The following is a 17,349-nucleotide window of genomic DNA, read 5'->3' as shown; positions in this document are numbered from 1 at the left end:
GCTGGCTCCCCTCATGACCCAGCTCCTCAGGATGTAGGGCCAGGGAGGGCCCGTGTTCCCTCCACGGCTGCCTCATCGCACTTGGGGCCCCACCAAGGAGACGCGGTTTCTGCACCGGCTGTGACTGGGCCAGCACGTGCCGAGTTCTTACTGTATGTGCAGGTGCCACCTGTACTTCACACGTGATAGCTCCTCTCTCCTCGCCACGACCCGGTGAAGTAGACACTTGTCACGGGGTATCGGGATAGCTGAGTCCAGAACTCTCACTGCAGGGGACAGGGGGCAGAGAGCCACACCAGAAGTGGCAGAACCAGACCACAGCGCCGAGTTCTGATGCTTTGCCGAGGTCTGGCTGACCCCGTGACTGGCCTGTCCCCTGGCATCACCCCCGTTCCGCTGTGTTCTCTTCAGCTTGTGAGAGGGTGTGTGCCCAGGACCTCAGCGGTGTAAGTGGCGGTGTGAGTGTGAACGTGCCCCGTAGGAACAGGGGCGGGCCAACTGGGCCCAAACATGCCAGAGGGGCTGCTGGGAAAGAACCAGCAGCGGTCCAGGGATGGGGCTCTGGTTTTACGCATCTCCACCCTTTGTTCTCTCCGGGTGGAATGACTCTGTCTTGCCAACGACAACAGCCAGGGTATACGTTGTGTGCTAAGCACTTGAGTTGCGTTACCTCGCCCAGTCCTCATAGCAGCTGCGTGTGGTAATGGTTGCCTTGATTATGCAGAGGAGGACACTCGGGCGTAGAGAGTTAAGCACTGTGTCAACAGCAGCTGGGGATTCGAGTTCTGACACGTCTTTGCAGAGGCCACACTCTCAGACGAAACCGTCCACTGATGTCCCTCACCTAGATTCTTTCCCTGCCCTTCTCTGGGCTGAGAAATAACTGTCATGGAGCCGGTGCCAGCCAGGAGGGGGTCTCAGGTGCATAAACCATCCCCCAAAAGTAGGCTTTTAAGGAAAGGACGACCATGGCCAGTGCCAGGTCCACTCTCCAGCCACTCAAGCCTGAGTTCAGACACAGCTCTTCACCGACTCTTCGCACCCATGTTACTCTGTGTGCAAGCTGAGAGATTGCTCTCAAAGGCATGTGCAGTGTGACTGGAGGGTGGCTGGTGCCTGATTCAGCCACCTGTAGCTGCCCAGATGTGGACTTGTCTACATGCTGAAGTCCTTTCTGGGTCAAATCTAAGACCAGATAAAGAGCACATGGGACACATAACTATTCGGAAGGAAGAGAAGAGGGAGGGAGGGGAAGGTGGGAGGATCCTCCTCCGAGCTGGGTGCTGTAGCCTCAGAAAGGTGACAAAACAAACCAGGGCTCAGCACAAAGCCCATGTCCGTGTCTGGTGTGAGGAGAAGTCAGACCAAGAACAGCCCACAGTCTGTGCGGACAGGTTTCTTACGTCTCCTTCACCCACAGGAGGTGAAGACAAGCTTTGGGAGCTGATGGGCTCCAGCCGAGGGGCAGATGTTCACTCCAGCTCCCGGAACAGGCCACTGGGCCCCTCTGTCCTCTGACTTCTGTGGTGTCTGCGTTGCTGTTTGAGTCTCCCCACTATCTGTGCATCTTAACTCCTTGGCTGTCCTTCCCTCATGTGCAAAATCCTACACGTGAAACATCAGACTACTTCTTCTGTGTAGTATGTCCACGTAAATTTACATCACAAATATTTTGCCATGTTGCTACTGAGACTTTGTGGTTCCTATCCATTTTCCATCAGTTAGAAAAACGCCCCCAAACGCTGGGTATTTAGCAATAAGGGCATGGCCCGCCTTGAGGCTGGGGTTCCTCAAATGACAGCCTTTCCAAGGGCAGTTCTCTGGGGGCAGACACTCCCTCAGTAGGCCCCTCCCAGGTTCTATTCTGCTTTAAGGACTTCCCTCCCTACAGGGCACGAACCCGGGAGCCTTCTCTCCCCACCTTTGTGGAAATGTCCTCTCAGGATGTGTTGCCCTCTCCGCTCGGACCTCAGCCACCCTGACAGTTTCGGGAACTTTACATTTCAGGAAACTGGTAGCAGGTCTTCACTCCTTCACTCCCCAAACATCTCCCGTGGTCCTCATACAGGTGCTAGCCCCAGCCCAACACTTCAGTAAGTCCTCTCATACAAACACACACGTCAGTTTCACACCTGGCCTCATTTTCTTGGGAACTGCTGAGAACAGGCTCTGTGTCATGGTTCTATGACCCCTTCCTGAACAATGCATCCACTTAGCTACTAGCTGCAAACAAGGGTAACAGTCTCGTAAACATGACTTTTTATTTTGGGCCAGCTTTGCGTTCCTTTGACCACCAAGGAGGGTAAACTCTCTCTACTAATGCTTGACGTTTCCTTTTCCTTTTGAGAAAATTACCTGTTCATACCTGGTTCACCGAGGCGCTGAGTCACAAGCCACAAAAAACAACTGTGGCCAATTTCACAGAAAAGGCGCTTGTTAAGAGTCTCCAGGAGGGCCGAGCACCAGGCTTAGCGTGTTTACAGCCAAGAGCGGAGCCGGAGTCCTGGGGCAGGATGGGCTCCCCGAACTCGCCACTGCGCGCACCCCCGGAGCACCTAGTGCAGCAAGATCCACACTGCTGGCTGGACCACAGCGGGTCAGGCAGGCCCTCTCCTCCTCCACGGTAACGCTTCATTCTAAGTCGTGCACGTGTGTACCATTGGCAGCCTCAGCCCACGGACCTCCTCGCCGCCAGGGAGGTTGGGAAAAGGACCCTGAGGTGGGGCCTCCAGAGGCGGTGGATGCTGCAAACATAGGAGCAGGGTTAAAAGCTGGAGGTTGTATTAGCTTTCCTTTGCCGCCTTAACACGTTACCATAAACTCATGGCTGAGAACCACACAATTTCATTCTCGTGCACTTCTGTAAGTTAGATGATGGATGCATTCCTTCCCGGAGGCTCCGGGGAGAACGTTCTCCTGGCTTTTCCGGCGTCTAGAGGGGCGCAGGCCCTGGCTGGTGGCTCTCTTCCTCCAGCTTCCAAGCCAGCCCTAGTGGACGCCACCCTCACCGCACACCCCTCTGAAGGTGTCCGTCTCCACCCGCTTTGAGGACCCGTGTGACTGCACTGCACCAGCCCGCACAGTCCAGGACAATCGCCCCGTTTTCAGGTCAGTTGATTAGCAAGCACAAACAATCTCTCTTTGCCATGGGATGTGACGTAGTCCTAGAGTCTGGGATTAGGACCTGGAACTCTTTGTGCGAGAGGGTTGGGGGGTGGGCATTATTCTATCACAGTTGTCCAAAAAAATAAAAAATAAAATAAAATAAGAATAACATAAAACCATGACAAATATCCACCACGACTTCTTTAGCCACTTATTTATTGAAGTCCGTGATGGTTATGGAGTGAAATGCTTTCTCTGGATTGTTGCCCTTTGTCAGCTGTACAGAGGGAAAATATGTTCCCCAGCCTGCGGTTTGGTTTTGGAATTCAAAAATATTTCAATATCAGGATCCATTCTCCACTCCCTCCTTTGTGACTTCATTGCTCCAATACTGTCATCTTTCATAAATCTAAAAACTGGTTATTTTATGATTTTTTTGAATGCAATGTTTACACTTCAATCAATTCTTCTGAAATTTATTTTGATGTTCTTTACCGGGAATGCCTGTACCTTCGTTATTTTTCCCAATTTCTAGTCAGTTCTCTTAGTACTATTTAGTAAACAAGGATCACTTGTCCTCTTTCTGATATTAGAATTTTAATACCTGATTTTTATTGAGCATCTAATATTTATTAAATACCAGGTACGGTTAACATTATTTAATTTTCTCTCATAGCAAAAACCAAAAAGTGAGCCCAGGCCCATGTCTGTTTTGTTTACATTGAATCCCCTGTACCTAACTGCCCAAGCCCTGCTTGGCAGGCACTCAATAAGCACGAGTAATTATAGGATCTTCTAATCCATACTGATATTAACCAATTAGTTAATTAACTAACGGAGGAGGGAAAATTCTCCCTTATAATAGAAATTCAACAATGAAAATAAAGGAAATAGTGGAATTAGAAACTCATCAATGTTGCCCAAAATACTACTGGGTGAGTTTCAAGACAAACCATATATTTATATAGTTTCAAAGTGTCTTTCTGGATGTTGCTTATTAGTTATGAAGAAGGAAAGTAGTGACTTCATCCTTAAGAATCTTGGGCGCCCCATTAACCAAGCCATCAAAATTAGCACCACTCAATACTGGGCAAACCAGTATTATGGGCCTCCTGCTATGCAATGAGGACACAGCATCCTTCCTGTAGCATTCCTCCCAAAAACGCACACCCTAAATCTAATCGTGAGGAAGCACCAGGCAATGCCAGAATGAGGAATATTATACAAACTTGCTGGTCTTTACTCTTTGAAAATGTCAAGGTCAAGAAAGGCAAAAAAAATGGTTGAGAAACTGTTCCAGATGAAACTTGATGACTAAATGCAATGTGTGATCCTGGACTAAAAAAAAAAAAAGCTATGAAGGTCATTATGGAGACAGTGGTGGAACTTGAATATGGAATGTGAATTAGATAATAGGTTTGAATTGATCGTGAACTTTCTGTGTTTACTATTGGCACTGTTCTTATGTAGGAAAATGTCCTTGTTCTTAGAAGAAGAAGAAAAAACCTGAAATATTTAGTGGAGGATTCTGGTGCCTGAATCTGTTTCCTGTCATCAGAATATTGTCATGTCGTCATCAGGTTCACCTTCCATGCACAGAATGGAGCTGGGATGTCACCAAGGTCCCAGAGCAGGTCGTAGGCTTTTGTGCCCGCTTGCTCCTCGACATTGATATGGGTGGCAGAATTCGATCTCAGGCTTACTTTCATTATAATTTTGTTGGTTACAAGGGAGACCATAGTTATTATTGTGAATAACCAAATCATTTTAGATGAGTTTGCAACAGCTGCTAAGCCTGTGGCTAGCCAGGGGGTGGCCATCTCGGGGAGCTCAGTGCTCCATCAGGAGGGTCCTGCTCCCATCTGGGTGGGCTAGCCACTGCTTCTTTGGGGTGTCCTCCACCGCTGCTGGTGGCAGAGCTGGATTTGTCACAAAGCAAAGGATGCTGGTGCTTCATGGCCTCTCACTCAGGCCCCTTTCATGGCCCTGTATCTGATTTTGTATTCATCATGTTATGCTCTTTTTTCCTTAACTCCACCCCCCTCCCCCAAATTGTATAAACTTCAGGCCTCCCAAAATCTGCTGCGTAGGTTAGATTTTGACCGCAGAAGGCTCTGGGTTGGGTCAGAACTGCACTTTAAGCTCCAAGGTTTCGCTACACCAAGCATGACAAACTCGCAGCCCGCCGGCCGCAGGTTTGACATGCTTGCTCTGCACAGAGCTGGAAATTGACTCCCCGTTCTGACCTGGTTTAGGTCCATGTACATTGTCTATCCCAAGGTCCTTTTTTTTGTTTTTGTTTTTAATCCTCACCTGAGGATATTTTCCCACAGATTTTTAGAGACAGTGGAAGAGAGAGGGAAATACAGAGAGAAATATCAGTTTGAGAGGAACACATCGATTCGTTGCTTCCTGCATGCGTCCCGACCAGGGCTGGGGATCGAGCCTGCAAATGTGAGACATGTCCTTGACCGGGATAGAATCTGGGACCCTTTGGTCCACAGGCCAGTGCTCTATCCGCTGAGCCAAACCAGTTAGGGTCCAAGGTTCCTCAACAAGAGAAAGTGATAACATGAGACACTCCAAAAATAAAATGCATTACAAAGCGGCCCCAGATGTGCATATAAACCCCTCTTTCATGACAAATTCTCAGGGAGAAATGACTGTTTCAAGGTAAGACCTACTTGCATGTTCAAATCCAAGACAGCAAAGTCCAAAGGAATTTAATTTAGAAATCAAATTACCTTGCCCTGGTGAGTTAAAGTTCAAATACATGAAAGTCTAAAATTGATCAAATCCATATTTCCTCTCACCGCCGATTTCAATGGGCTCTGTCTCAGGTAGAGGGGTGTGGCAGTTACTGCATCCCAGGTTTGAAACAGTGTTCTGGAAGACAGGAGGTCCTGGAGAGCAGCAGGGATGAGCAGATACAAGGCCAAAAATACAGTCTGGCACATGCCTTCATTCAGTGCATTTACCGTGTGTCTAATGGTGCCATGCACCATCATGCTCTGTGGTGAGCAAGGCAAGCAAAGCCCTAGCCCGAGGCAATGGGGCCTGTGCCTCCCCAGATGCAATGTGGGCAGGTTTGCTCATAGCTGGGAGGAAGAGCAGGTATGCCAGGACAGGACTTTGGTTTGAATTAATTTCTCCCCAGGTAAAGGGGAATGACAGTTCATCCGAATTTTATACCAGAGCAAGCCACAGAGAGAACAGCCATCTAGGAGAAGGGGAAGCGGGGCAGGGGGCAGCGGGGAGGGAGCTGTTGGTTCAGAATGCACAGAGAAGAAAAGCCACTGAATCCTGGTTTCCTCTCCCTTCCAGACACTAGGCTGTGTTGGCGGGAGGACTCCTCAGAGAGGTGTGCCACTTACACCTGACACTTATTTTCAGGGTAGGGGTCCTTTATCACCGCTCTTATCTCACTTTAGTTTTACTTTACGATTGTAAAAAAAAAAAAAGATCCTTTTCTGTCATCCACCTGCTGCTTCTAGGGCACAAGTCATTTTCTTAGTCTTCACCAGCTGTACTGAGTCGCTCTGAAACTCCCAGCACTTTCCTGGCCTTGCTCCGTGGAAGTGTCCCTGCTAGTGCGTGTGGGCCACTCGACGTTAGCCCTCTGCTCAGCTGCTGCTCCATCCTGACTTTCTGCTCACCGGTCTTGACTGAGAAATGAGAGTTTCAAATACATGCAGCTGTTCACGTCTTAGGGTCCTTTCTCTTCACCTTTGTCCAAGGATGGTGATCCGAGTTGGGTAACTTCTCCACCAGGCCTTCACCAGCTGGAAGGCAGGGAGTTTCGGCCATTATCAGGGAAAGTCTGACTTTAGGTGCAGAAGCAAACACAGAGTACAGGGGATGGATTCCTATCAGTCCAGACCCAGGCTTTCTCAGTTTCCCTCCCTCTTCTGCCCCTGCCTAAAGTCCTCTCAGTGTTTTTATCCCCTGCCCTCCCTGCAGGTCCTCCTCACTGGAGTAGAGCGCCCTGCTACCATCTCCCTGCATCCTTGCAGTCAGGGGCTTGGGCAGGTGGCTGCTCCCATCACAGGCAGCTCTGTGGACCAGGTTGGCTCCCGGGGTAAAACAAAGAGAACCATGTGTATCTGGAAAAGACTTGCAATGATGAGGACAAAGAAGGACCTTGTTTCTTGACTGAGAGGAAAGGAAGGCAATATGGGTATCTCCATAGCAGCACTAGGCGATAAATCCTCAAGAAGCCACTTGCTGTGTAACAAGCCATCCCCAAACCACGTAGCTAAACAACGATGTGTTATTTCTCATTATTCATTTGGCTGACTCAGATGCCCTGGGAGGACCGTCTGCTCCGTGCTGCATTTTGAGGGAGCTTGGTTGGAGCTGGAACGGCCAAACGGCTGCCACGGTCTCCTTTCACCCTTCAGAGGAAGTAAGCATTTCAAGAGGCCGCACCCCCACATGCAAGTCCTTATTAAGCCTCTGCTTTCACTGCACTTGCTCATGTCCCATTGGTCAAAGCAAGTCACATGGCCAAGACCAGACTCAAGGGAATGAATCCTGGGAAGTGTGTTTCATTGGCACCAAAGTAACAACCACATTATGTTTTTCCTCTCACATTTTGTTTGAAAGGATGGGCTTACTTCCCTCTGACAACGTTACTAGTAAGCAAGTGGACCATTAAAATAAGTTCCAGAGGCCACACAGGTGAAGTTCCTCTAATTTCCAAAAACAGCTCTCAAAAATCTCAGAGTGCAGCTGAGTCACATTGATGACAAAGGTAAAACGTGGAAACTGCAGTGTAATTTTAGAAAGTATCAGCTGGCCCTGGCTGGTGTGGCTCAGTTGCTTGAGCATCAGCCCATGCACCAAAGGGTTGCTGGTTTGATTCCCAGTCAGGGCACATACCCAGGTTGTGGGCTCAATCCCCAGTAGTAGGCATGAAGGAGGCCCCTGATTGATGTTTTTCTCTCCCCTTCTCCCTTTCTCTTTCTAAAATCAACTTAAAAAAAAACTTCAGGAAAGAAAAAGAAAGTATTGGCTTATCCAGCTCACGGGAAACAAGCTTTCCTATATTGATGGGTCCTTTGACTCTCCTTGCCCAGGGTTCTTAGTAGGATCTCTGCTCGTGGCCTCGGACTTCTCTGCAAGTCCTGCCATCAGGCTGGGGCAGGGGGACGCTGGGTGTGGGTGGATGGTAGAGTGCCAGCCCTCATTGCTACCAAGGGCGTGAGTGCCATTGAGAGTAAGCAGACTGAAATGAGAAATGATTCCATCAAAAGCAAAGCTTTCAGATTCAAAAGACTACTCCGTGTAGAGGTTAAACCACTCATTAGCTAAGAGATGCCAGCAAGAACATTGGACAGTTTAGAAGGAAAACCAAAACCAAATCAACCAAATCAACAGACTAACTTAATCTCAACCAGCTGGGAACAGGCAGACTGGTTGTTAATAAGGAACATTATTTTGACAATTTAAAAAATTAATGACAGTGGAAAGGATGGATGTTGAAAGAACTGCTTCAGTCCTGACAATTAGCAATATCCAGAAGGAAAGGCAGATGAGGATAGTAGTAAAACAAAACCAGCATCTGAACAAGTAGCGGAACTTGCTCGTTAAGGTTGTATAATTTGGGAAATGGTGCTTATTTTATTCTCTCTCTCTTTTTTTAAAAAATAATTAGAGTAAATGCTGAAATAGAAACATGGATCGAGGTATGTAAAAATCTATTTAAAAGAAGAAATAGGTGGTAAAAATGTGTCCTGCATAAATTTGCTTTATGTACTTTTTAGTGAAAGTGAAAACTATACAGATTCAAAATGGCAAACAGAATGGAATGATTCATCAATCACATAATTTGATTGAATCAAAAACTGAACAATTTGACATTTTAGCAGCGAGTTAAAGATATTCAAATTAGATCATACTGTCTAGCCCTAAAAGTTTTTTTCCTCTTGTCTGGGATTGGCCATTATACTGAGAATCATGCTTCTTCATATAATATGGTGAAACAAGTGTTTTGATGAGTCTGTCTAGAAATCATAATCAAGGGCATGTTGGTGATTTGGTGATGACTGCAAATTTATTGAATAAGCAGTGAGTGCCAGGAACTCTGCTAAATGTTTTGCATGCTTATTCTCAGTTAATCATCATCCCCATTTTACAGCTGGGGAAACTGAGACAGCCATAGTATTAAATCACGTGTTGAGTTACGTGTGTAGTAAATGGTAGAGATGGGATTTGGACCAAGTAATTTGGCTGGAGATCCAATATCCTACTAATTTCAGAGCTGTGTTCAATAAGGGCTGGGGGGAGTAAACCTGGGAGTTACCGTAGCAACCAAAGAAAGGAACTTGAAGGGTGGTTGACATATTCAGCTCCATATCTATCTGCAACACCCATTTTCTTCTTTCTATTCAACTGTTTTTTCTATTGCTAATTTTATAAAGCAAACCAGCTATCCAAATACCCTTGAAACTGACAGGAAACTAGAAAAAATCTAATCCTGTAAATATAATTTATTTGTACTTTTTTCCTTTTAGATTTAGTAAGGAAATCATTTCTGTATAGGGTGATCCCTTGGGACACAAACCAAGATCCTGTTTTAAAGACACAGTCCTATGTCGCCCTCTTGCGGAGGAGATAAAAATCTCCTTGGGCTGTCAATTTTAGCACCGTCATGATTCAACCTATTTATTATGTACAAAGAGATAAATGCAGAATTAAAAAAAACAAGTTTCATGTTTGAAACATCCCAGTATTTCAAGAGTATCTAAAGACCAGACCCCAGGTTAGAGAAAGAAGTGTACATATTATGAGTCTTACATTTTAAAAGAAAATTTGATGAAAAAGAAACTCTTCATCACATTCTAATGTATTGAACTTTTCTTTGTTTTGTTGTTGTTTTTTTGTAACATACACCTTTAACTACAGCCCTTGCTTTCTGAAGGTTTGTGGTCAAGGAAGAAAGGACAAAGCATCTTTCTAAGGCTCTTCCTGTTGCTGTGGAGCCCTCTCTGGTTCCTTTGGAACATACTTAGCTTTTGCCGGCAGGACCCTATCCCCAGTAAACACCCAGTTTCTGGGCCATCATAGGCACTCAGCAAACACTTACCATGTTGATGTTTTCCTTCTTGTGTCCTATAACTCATCAACCGTCGCTATATAACTGTGCAGATAACTCTATTTTATCAATGAGTGAAATGAAATTTCTCCAAGACAAGTCAGTTTCCAGGATTTAAAAAAAAAAAAAGTCCCTTCTTTTCACAGGGTCTAAAATTCCATGAGAATAACTCACCTCTTTAAGTGTTACCCTTCAAGCATATCCTATTAAAATGTTCACACTTTATATAGGAACATTAACCTCGTGCTGTTAGGTCTAAGTTTGACTTGGTCAAGGGCAGCCTAAACCCTTGGGTACTACAGGGATCTTGAAAGGTGACCGGTTGAGTTCTGAAAAGAAAATATTGGAATTACTCTTATGGTCTGGCCGGCATGGCTCAGTGGTTAAGCATCGACCTGTGAACCAGGAGGTCATGGTTTGATTCCAGGTCAGGGCACATGCCTGGGTTGTGGACTCAATCCCCAGTGTTGGGCATACAGGAGGCAGCTGATCAATGATTATCTCACATTATTGATGTTTCTGTCTCTCCCTCTCCCTTCCTCTCTGAAGTCAATTAAAAAAAAGAAAAGAAAAGAAAAGAAAAGAAAAGAATAACTATGCTAACACCTAGCCCCGAAGCCACGATAATAACCATATTCTGGTCTACTCAGGTCTGGCTTCCTCTTCACCTTAATCTCCTGGTCACCCTCTTGCCAAAGGGCTCTCACCCCAGCACTTCTGTGCTGAGAGACCTCCCTGAGGAGTTCTCACTCTTCATATTGACAAATGCTGATGCTGAGTCCATGTTTACTGTGGAATCTCTCTCGTTGATCTTTGCAGAGGGTTTTGCTTACCTCCCGTCATGCTCATTCATCTGAAGAGTGGTTTGGCCTTTAGAAATCGCTGAGTGCTCGTCCATCAGGGTTCTGTTGGCAGGCTGTGTTCTCTCTGCTCAGTGGGGGGAAGGAAGGATTTTATTTAGCTACCTTTTGTGAGAAGAGTCACTTTCTTATAGTAATGACAGTGATAAGCATGGTCACGTGTATTGAATGCTTTCTATTGAATGCAAGGCACCCGGCTTACCCCTCATACTGGTGTGGGCAGGGCCTGAATACTAAAGGAGGCCATTCCATATGTCTACACACTTAAAAGTTAGATATTGAGCAAACTGTCTATTAATCAACAATAAAGATTTAATTAAAAAATAAAATAATTTTATTAAATATACATACATACATACATACATACAATGTTCTTTCCTCTTACCTTGTCAAATGTGCCTTCACAACAACCCGGAAGAAGAGGTTCACATGTAGAAATCTTAGATTCCCTAGAGTTCCATGCCCGAATGTGTCAGTGTGAGAAGTGGCCCCTACTGCCTCCAGGCTGCTTCCCTTCCTCCCACATCCTACTGTGTCTGCACCATGAGGGGCTTTGCATACACGTTTGTGGACATTTGGTCCATACATCCAAGTACATGCCCTCCCACTTCACAAATAGCCGGCCCTTCAGGTCATCCTCTGACCTAGGAGAGTACACTCCCACAAGCAGCCAGAAGACAGCCAGGTAATTTGTGCAGGTAATTCCAGGCTCTCAGATACCAATACCTGGATGGCCCAAAAGGGAGGATGGGGTGATGTGTCCTGGGTGGGCATGTCTCCCTGATCCTACACAATCTTTGCTCTATAAGAAAAAGGAACATCCATGTGGGACCCTGGATTACTTTTTATGTATTTGATTTACTCAGTCTTTCCAACAAGTCTATGAAATAGGTACCATTTAACAGATGGGGAAGCTGGGGCTTAGGGAGATTAGGTAGCCTGTCCAAGGCCAAAAGACTACTAAGTGGCAGAGTAAGGATTACAATTTGGGCAGACTGGCTCCAGAATTTTTTCTTCTGAACTGAAAGGGTTTCCCCATCACACCATTCCATGACACTTTCTGTGCTGCACTATGAATCCCTTCTCCCCACAGTGGAACTCAGGAATCGTCTGTTTGACTATACAAGCACTTGATAAAGTTGTTGTTATGGACTTTCCTTGTTCTTGGCACCACCTGAGCCTCCTTTAGTAGTAAAATTAAGGTATCTCTAAGATACTTTCCAGCTCTAGAATCCTGTGATTCTTAAAGGGAGATTATTACAATTTCCTAAGCTTGAACAATGTTCTAGAAAGTGTATCTGAAGGTAACACAAAACTACTAAAAATTAAGAAGTAGTAATAATAATTATTGTTATTATCGTTACAGGAACCTACCTACCATATTTAATGTTATAAAACACAAATTAATATCTTCTATAGGAACCTCCCATTGCTCTTACTAGGAAACACTGCACAAATTTTAGAGAAGGCACATTAATTTGCCTATAGGGTCCACTTAGGAAGAATCTGTAATGATGTTAGATTTCAGTGATCCAGATTTAACAACTGGATGTTACCCCTATTGTAATCGACTTAAAACATTTAAAATGGATTGAAAGCAACATGTTGTTAGCTATATGACTGATTTTTCATTCTCTCTCTTTGAGATTAGAGGCCTCATTTAAGAGTTTGAATAGGGGCTTTATTATAAGCCACACTATGACAGAATTATTACCAGGAGCACAAAAAAAGAATTATTACCAGGGCTAATGTTTGCATTAGGAAGTGTCAAATGAAGTGCTGAAGTTGGAGATGCCTGTGCACTGCAAGTGGGTCTTTGGGTAAAATAGACTTTACATGGAGTCATAGCGGTTATACCTGAAAGACAGACTCTCTGGGTATCTAGGGATGCTTTTCAGAATGGGTTCTTTTCAAACGTGGGTTAAAGAGGCCTTTTCTTATCTGACCTGGTTCTTTTATCTTTATTGAGTAGAGAATGGGAACTCTACCTTCAATAAAAAAAAAATCATGGAAACTTTTCATTGTTTTGATCTTCTCTTAGACTGTAGTGCCCACTCCAGCTCAATAGATAGATCCTCTTTATCCTTTGTTAAAAATGTTTGACAGGAGATGGGGAAAAACACTTTAAAAGTCCTCTTCTCCACAAATGACTGATACTTGCCCATTCCCTTTAGCCCTAGCATTTTATGTCTTCCAATGTGACTGGTATGGTTTACCCAAAGTGGTTAGTATTCCTATAAAAACATTAAACTCAGGCTAGCTTCTGTATGATAGACTAACACCATGAAGTTTAATTTAAAAATTAATCTTTCCCTCTATGAATAAGAAATAACTTCTGCTCTAAAAATGACTGGCATGTAAGGAATCAAATAGAAAGAAGTGATTAGTATGATAATATATAGGAAATCAACATGCAGCAGCCAAGTAAAATGAGTCAAACTTTGTTATTTTTAATGGCTTTATTGAGATACAATTTGCATACCTCATTAACATAGTGTTATGAGTTTTACTCTTGCTTGTCAAGATTGCTTATTTCCAAAGGGTATTATCAAGTCTTACTTTACACTTTCTTCAAAGAGAAGTTCGTATATACTGCCATTTGGTAATAACATTTGTATAAAGCTTTGCAAATTAACTCTTTGCACACGTATATTCTGTTTCATTCTCACAACTATCCGGGCGAGGCTTGTTACACTTTATTGAATGAGTGGACTAAGATCAGAGGTTTAGTGATTTGCCTAAGGGAACACTGTAAGTGGCAGGCCCGGAACTTATTCCTCCAGCTCATTTAACTAAAAGGACAATCTGGGGTAGCATTAGTTATATTAAAGATAACTGAGAAAATGAACATGTCACATTACATCCATTTCATTTGTTTAGGAGACTCCTTTCAGATACTTTCACGTTTTCTCATAAAAATGTCCCTTTCTCTCTGAACCAGTGGTTCTCAACCTTCCTAATGCCGCGACCCTTTAACACGGTTCCTCAGGTTGTGGTGACCCCCACCCATAAAATTATTTTCGTTGCTACTTCATAACTATAATTTTGCTACTGTTATGAATCGTAATGTAAATATCTGATATGCTATATGTGTTTTCCCATGGTCGCGACCCACAGGTTGAGAACCACTGTAGTCTGGACCATAGCCACCACCTCTGATTAATACCTCAAGAACCCTACTATTGTAGGGTTCTAATACCTTACTTATGCTTCCACTACTAGTGTTTTTGTGATTACAAAACAAACACCAATTAAGTGGCTCTTCATTGTTTTAAGGATATAGTACAAACCTTTAGGTTCATCTCTAACCACAGTCTAACACAGCAGTTATCAACCTGTGGGTCGTGACCCCTTGGCGGTCGAACGACCCTTTCACAGGGGTCACCTAAGACCATCCTGCATATCAGATATTTACATTACAATTCATAATAGTAGCAACGAAAATAATTTTATGGTTGGGTCACAACATGAGGAACTAACTGTATTTAAAGGGCCAGAAGGTTGAGAACCATTGGTCTAACATTTCAGGCATGTGTCTTCTCATCTTACATGAATTCTCTCTTGCTCTGATTCTATTCAGAGTGTCTAAATGCTTTCCTGCACCTACTCTTTTATTCCATAGACTGGTGTGGAACATGCTTTCAATTTATCTTTACTTATCTCAAGTCTTTCTTTCTTTCTTTCCTATTTGCTCCATGAAGTCTTTCCTGACTTATAGCTAAAAAGCTCTCCACTGCTGAATTTTTATTTAGAATTTATTGTCTCTATGTAACTCATTAGCACTGGCTTATGGCATGGCATTATTATTATTTTTAAGAAATATGTTTTTATTGATTTTTTAGAGAGAGAGAGAAAGGGAGTGGGACAGAGAGATAGAAACATCAACGAGAGAGATGGCTGTCTCCTGCATGCCCCTACTGGGGATCGAGCCCACAACTGGGGCATGTGCCCTGACCAGGAATTGAACCGGTGGTCTCTTGGTTCCTGGCTTGACGTTTGATCGCTGAGCCACGCAGGCCGGGCTGGCATGGCATTATTGATCATCTATAATTTTGCTTATGTTTCAAGTCTTTTTCAGGCCATGTTTTTTGTTTATTTGTTGTTGCAGTGTGCTTATCGGCTAGCTCAGTGCTACCTCACATATTTGTAGATCCCTGTTTTCTTAAGAAAGAAGGATGAAACCAGTTCACACCCACTTCACTGCTGCGGGCAGCAACTGCTGGTCCATACTCCGGCACTTCTAATCTTTCTGAGGCTTTCCTACCACTCAGAGAGCTGTATTGGAAGCTTGGGGGAGGAGGGGGGAGAGGCGGTTAAAGAACAGAGTAAGCAATTACACTGAGAGAAGGGAAAGGGAAAGGACACGCTCCAAATGCCCCTTCTATCATCCTTTTTTGCAGTCTTTGTGTCTCAGGGATTTTGAAGTGGCCACATTTGAAAACAGCCTACTTCTACAATAAAGTGGAATTCATAGTTCACTCCGAGTAAGAGAAATGTCCCGGCTTCTGTGTCAGGGCCAAGATTGGTGGTTCATGGCTTTAACACCTTCCTACTTACAAGGGGCCCAGTGCACAAATTTGTGCACCTTGAAAGGAACTGTGGGCCATGAGGCTGCGGTGGGCACAGGGGCAGATCTCGACCCATCCTCCATGCCCTCGCCCAGCCCCTCCTGCCAGCAGCCCCACTCAGGCCACTGCTGCCGCTCCCACGCACTGATGGCGCCGGCCCCACTTGCACCCACTGACAGTGTGGAGTGACTGGGACCGGCGCCAGCAGCAGGTGAGAATGGTGGCTGCTGCCCCCAATTGCCCCTCAGGAGCAGGGGGAGGCGGAGAAGCCCTCAGGAGTGATCGGGCCAGCAGCTGCCACTCACACCCGCTAATGGCGCCAAGCAACTGGGGTGTGAGCAGGGCCGGTGCCGGCAGCAGGTGCAAGCGCTGGGCGGGACCACAGCGCAGGAGCAAAGAATTTTCAGTAACCACCAGAGGCTTGCCCTGATGACAGCAATTGGTGCCCCACCTTGGTCTGGCACCCCCGCTCACCTGCTCCACCATCCCACTGCAGCCAACGCCACAGTGTTCTGTGCTCTGCTGCCTGCTGCTGATGTTCTGCGTGCACCCCCTGGTGGTCAACACACATCATAGCGACCAGTTGTTTGGTTGTTCTGCCGTTCGGTCTATTGGACTGCTGGCTCCTAACTGCTCACCTGCCTGCCTGCCTGATTGCCCCTAACCACTCCCCTGCCTACCTGATTGCTCCCAACTGCCCTCCCCTGCCACAACCTGCCTCCTCCACTGGGACCTGCCTCTTCCGCCCCACATGGAGCCATGGGACCCCCCAGGCCTCACCGCACAGAGCACCCTCTGAGCCCTGCCTCCGCTGTGCGTGCAGCCATCTTGTGACAGCCATTTTGTGATGTTGTGAGGGCGTGATGATCACTTAGGCTGTCATTAGTATAGATACCCAAGTCCTCTAACTTAGGAGGCGGCTCATGGGAAGGCGCTGGTTCTTACATAGTATTTTCTTTAAACCTGGCAGACCTGCAGTTTAACAGAACAAAACCCATATGAATAAAAAAGAAAACTGAAGTGGGAAATAAATTTGGACTTGAATCGTCTATCATAGTATACTATAGTAACCCTCAGGGATTGGTGCAGAGGAAAACTCTTGAGGTGGGCCGTAGAGATTGTCTCTACTCCAACACCATTGCTCTTTTCACAGATGCAAACGCACGCACGCAGGCAGGTAACCCTGGGCGCTGGCAAGGGGTCGCCCCAGGTGCGGCTGCCTCTGCTCAGTGGGAGAACCGCAGGTGCCTTGGGTAGCGGCCTCACTGCGGGCCCCCTCTGGGCGCGAGGAATCCTGGGACTTGTGGCCTGGCTGCGCGAGCTCCCCGACTGAGCCGGTGTTCAGGGGACTACACTTCCCAGGATGCATCGGGGAAGAGGGCGCCCTGAGCCGGGGGAGGGAGGGGCGGCCCCGGAGCCCTGGTGCAGCGCCGCGGTTTCCAAGTGCGGCGATCTAGCCTAGTAACGCACAGCCAGGGTTCCCGAAAGCGGCTCTGTGGCCCGCCTCCTGAGCCGGTGCTGGACGAGGAACCTGTCTCCACTGCGTCCAGTGACGAAGCCCACCCTCGGGTGCGGGAGGCGGGGAGGGGAGGGCAGGCAGAGGATTTCGCTCGCCCGTGGCGGCACCGGCTCGAAGCAGAGGTTAGAGGCGGAGAGAAGCGGGGATGCTCTGAGGGAGAGGCTGGATCGGGTGTGGGAGTCCCGCACGCCACCAGGGCGG

Source organism: Myotis davidii, unplaced genomic scaffold, assembly GCF_000327345.1.
Source record: "Myotis davidii unplaced genomic scaffold, ASM32734v1 scaffold6, whole genome shotgun sequence".
Taxonomy (NCBI): domain Eukaryota; kingdom Metazoa; phylum Chordata; class Mammalia; order Chiroptera; family Vespertilionidae; genus Myotis; species Myotis davidii.
Note: the sequence above shows the minus strand (reverse complement) of the source record.